Source organism: Phacochoerus africanus, chromosome 7 (genome assembly GCF_016906955.1).
Source record: "Phacochoerus africanus isolate WHEZ1 chromosome 7, ROS_Pafr_v1, whole genome shotgun sequence".
NCBI lineage: Eukaryota > Metazoa > Chordata > Mammalia > Artiodactyla > Suidae > Phacochoerus > Phacochoerus africanus.
In genome coordinates this window covers 24155691-24160647 of record NC_062550.1, presented here as the reverse complement: position 1 = coordinate 24160647, position 4957 = coordinate 24155691, and the positions used below count along the sequence as shown (strand labels likewise).

The 4957-nt window shown below is 39.8% G+C and overlaps 1 pseudogene; it reads right to left on the bottom strand.

The window, feature by feature from the left end:
* Positions 1–2261: 2261 nt before the first annotated feature.
* On the bottom strand, positions 2262–4957 carry LOC125130372 (olfactory receptor 6C4-like; annotated as a pseudogene).

Sequence of the window (4957 nt, the reverse complement as noted above, 5' to 3'; positions counted from 1 at the left end):
GAGTGGATGATTGTCCAGCCCTAACAAGCTGCTGCCGGTTGTTCTCTTGGCTTTATTTGAAGTGTATTGAGACCTTCACTGACCCGGCTATCCAAGGATGCAACTGGACATAGGAGAAATAGAAATAAGCTAGCCTTGCTGCAAAGGGATTTCAAGTAGAATGGCTAACAATGTTATAGTCCCAGTTATGTTAAACCAGTTAATTAAAAACCTATTTTTACCAGTTTAGCCTGGCAACTCAGCTGGGTTTCTTTCTTCCTTTCTTCCCCTCCTTCCTTCCTTCACTTTTTTTTTTTTTTTTGACCATAGCCACAGCATGTGGAACTACCCTGGGCTAGGGATGAAACCCGTGCCACAACAGTGACCTGAGCCACAGGAACACTGGATCCTTAACCCACTGTGCCACCAGGGAATTCCAAGCCTGAGTTTCTGGACAAGGATATTGGTTACCATTATCATTGTGTTATAATGGATATCATTTTTACAACACAATAAATAATGGCATAACTTTTTTTATACTTATTTGATGCTCAAAACTCATACAAAATAGTCACTATTATTATCCACACTTTAAAGTTGAGAAAAGTAAGCCCTAGGGAGGTAAAAAATTGTTGTAAAGAGACTCGGGTAGAAGGTTGGGCATCTGAGATTTGAACTGAAGCCTGTATTTTCAACCACTATATAGCATTTTGTTTCACTTCACCATAGATTTTGGTAGAAATGTGGATTTGGGAGAACTTGGTGACTCAGGGGTTGCTGTTTAAGAACATTTCTCTAATTAATAGATCAGGGGATTTGGAATGAATTGAAAGTTATCACCAACACCTGGCTTAGCCACCAAGGAAACCCAGATAATTCAAAATACCAATGGCTTTATATAAAAGGCTGTTTATTAAAAATATTATATAGTCTTCAAGATTTTCTGTGGTTCTGGAAATTTTCTCTCACAATCAGTCCCATACAGTTTGTTCATTAAGTCCTCATTCTGTTCAGCATTATTACTGCACATAAAACATGTGAATACATCACATCATGTTTGTACCCTAAATAGTAATTGGTATTCTGCAATGAATTAAGGTTATTATGGAACTGTGTACAGGTATTCAGATTTCCAAAATGTCCTAGGTTCCATTGAAGTTGAGGCTGTATTCAAATTCAGTTTGTTGTTACCTTGAATCCATGTGTAGATTTTTGATAGGGTCGTTTATTCCTAGTTAGTTGCAAAGACTCATAATCTGGAACCTTCTGGGTATAAAACTGTATTGCTGCTTTATATTCCTTTTCACTTTATGAATGAGGCATCCAAGGCTTATGTGGGAAAAAAAGCAAGAATTTGGGGAAAAGTTAAACGAATGAAGTCATATCACAGAATTTGTCCTTTATAATACCTAACAAAGGAGACAAAAAGATGAAAATGAAGTCAAAATAGAAAGAAATTACTGGAGACTCTCAAAGAGAGAGTGTGGCAATCTCAGCCATTAACATAAAAACATGGCAGCTATGAAAACTGCCATTTGTTTAGGAGGAGTGAGAGGAGTCTGACTTTGCCTCTAGAAATCTCTTCTAACCAAAAACTTCTAGAAAATGGAGGTGTAAATTGACAAAATCTTGAGCGTTTTCACCTCACTTGAGGAAAAGTGGACCAAATGCCTTTTTGTGTTTTATGGAAGAATGAAGTTGCAATGGCTTCAACTGAAAGATAAAAAAAAAAAAAAAAGGTAAGGAGAATAAAAAATATGGACACTTTGAAAGAAGCATCATCTCCCGAACTCCCTAATCAAGACTAATGTCCCAGCTAGATTTCCTTTAAAACTATGCTAGTAATATACCTGCCTTTCTTAAAACTACTGGGGACTCATCAATGTCCAACTAAATCCACACTTTATAATAAATACCTTTATGAGCTGGCCTCTCTCACTCTAGTTTTTATATTCCCACTCTTCTAAATGAGCAATCTGTTTTGCCTCTTAAATTTCAAGTAATTTCCAGAAAACAGTTAATGCTTCCCAATTACTCTATTTTGGGAGTCTCATTCATCCTTCTCTAATAACACTTACCATATTATTTTATTTTCTGTAAACTTATGACATCAATTTACAATTTCTACACATTCCTATTACACTAGACCATAGATTCCTTGAAATTAGGACTTTAGGTTTTTCATATTTTTATCCTCAAGTGCCAGTGCAGCACTTGAAATAGAGTGGACACTGAATACATATTTATTAAATGAAACATATTTTCCTGGAAATATTTTGTTTTTAAAGCTTCACAATCTTTTTGATGGTGTCTTTGAATGCTTGCTTCACTTGCTGATTTCTTAGCGTGTAAATGAAGGGATTCAGCAACGGAGTAATTGAAGTAATGAGCACAGCTATTGCTTTGTTGAAAGAACCTTCTTCTTTTGCAGAAGGATTAATGTACATAAACATGCAGCTGCCATAAGAGAGAGAGATGACAATCATGTGGGAAGAACAAGTGGAAAAAGCCTTTGTCCTTTGCTGGGCAGAAGGGATCCTCAGAATGGTCCTGATAATAAATGTGTAAGAGAGAGTCACCAGCACCAGAGTAACCACCAGAGTCACAACTGCCAAGAAGATGACCGTCAGTTCTAAGAGGCTTGTGTCTGAGCAGGCAAGCTCCAGGAGGGGACCATAGTCGCAGTAATAGTGATTCAGAACATTGGAGGCGCAGAAATCCACCTGGCTCATCAGGAAGATTGGGGGAAAGATAGCTAGGAATCCCCCGAGCCAGGAGCAGAACACAAGCTGGATGCAGACTCTGCTGTTCATGATGGTCAGGTAGTGCAGGGGTTTGCAGATGGCCACGTAGCGGTCATAGGACATAGAAGCCAGGAGGTAAAACTCCGTTGCCCCAAGAAATATAGCAAAAAAATATTGAATCAAGCAGCCAGCAAAGCTGATGACTTTATTTCCTGTTGTCAAGCTGGTCAGAAATCTGGGAATAAAAATGGATGTGAAGGAAACTTCTAAGAAGGAGAAGTTCCGGAGGAAGAAGTACATGGGGGTCTGGAGGTGGGGGTCACCAGAGTGAGAATGATGATCGTCAGATTTCCTAGGACACGTAGCAGGTAGGTGAGGAACAGAAAGATGAATGTCACCACCTGGACCTCAGGTTGATTTGTGAGACCCAAGAGAATAAACTCAGTAAATGTGGTTCGGTTTTTCACTGTTGACCTTTAGGGGCTCTAAAGGGAAAAGGTGAGAATGATGAAAACCAAAGTTTCTTGAGTAGGAGAGGTAAAGCTGATTGTAATGACCAAATCAGGTCAAATATAACTTTACATTCAGTTGGCCCAAACCTGTGTCCTGCTGGACTGGACTTGACTCCAGGGATGTCCCATATCTTGTGTAAGTGACCTTCATTCCCAGTCTTTCTGGTTTTCTTTTTATTTTTTATTTTGGGGCCACACCCATGGCATATGGAAGTTCCCAGGCTAGGGGTTGAATCGAGCTCCAGCTGCCAGCCTCCCCCACAGCCACAGCAACATGGGATCTGAGGCACATCTGAGACCTACACTATGATGTACGGATCACAGCAATGCTGGATCCTCTACCCACTGAGCGAGGCCAGGGCTTGAACCCACATCCTCATGGATACTAGTTGGATTCGTTTCCGCTGCATCACAATGGGAACTCCTATTGCCAGTCTTTGTAATTCCTCAAGTTGATCTATTCCTGGACACATCACAGAATTTGTTGCAGAATAATTACTCAATTTTGTTTCAGAAGAATAATTTTTGAACCTATTTTCCTTCCCCAAATGTTTATGATATCTCTGCATTTAAGTCACTTTATGACTTTATAAATCTCTTATACTTCTGTGCACTTGGTAGATACATTCCATCTGATTCTGTTCCTTCCCCCCCTCCTCATGCTTTTTTCCCCTTTCTGTATCTTGCCTACTCTCCCTGTACAATTTGATGTTTCAGTGGATACTTGCCATAAATCCTCGTCTCCATTACTATACAAATCTCTGACTCCCTTGTTTCAGCAAGCAACAGAAATTTCTCCAAGCAGATAATGCTGAAGATCTTGATGCATAATTGACTTTTTCTATAGCCCCACTTCTTTGGTAAGATGACTTTGTAATAGGGCTTTAGGACTCTTAGATCTTTTTAGTTCAGTATTCTCTCATTTTATTTTGACTACATGGACAAGTCTCAGCATTAAATCATATTAATCAGCATTTATCATTTCTTTGCCATTTTCAAAGTCTCCTACACACTATTGGGGATATGTCTCTGAGAATAGAGATCTGGAGAGATCCACAGATAGTATCTCAGAGTAGATTTTTTTGTTGTTGTTCTTTTGGGGCCGCACATGCGCATATGGAAGTTCCCAGGCTAGGGGTCAACTGGAGCTGCAGCTGCGGCCTACACCACAGGCACAAACATGCAGGATTCATGCCATGTCTGTGACCTACACCATAGCTCACAGCAATGCTGGATCCTTAACCCACTGAGTGAGGCCAGGGATCAAACCCGCATCCCATGGACACTAGTTGTGTTTATTACCTCTGAGCCACACAGGAATGCCTCTCAGATAGGTTTTGCACAAAGTCTTGAGGAATCCTCAGTGACAAACTAAGGGTGATAATTTATCATGCCTCAATTTTCTTGCATGAGGGATGTTGTTTCTGACAGTAGAGTCCTTTGTAGATAAATTGATAATCCTCAAGGAAGGAAACTGTGCGCATCTTTAGATTTTTCTGATTAAGAAGCAAAGACATGTAGGCCCCTCTAATTCACATGCATATGGAGAAAAATCATATCTTCAAAATCATTCTTTGCAATTTCCCCATTGTTCTGTACAGCTTTTGGAGGCATTGCATTGACCTGTACCCCCTACAGCCGTGCCTTGCTTTTTTGTACTGACCTGTGGTCTTTGGCAAGTCCTGCATTTTCATCTGTATTTTCACAGTTGATTGATTTCAT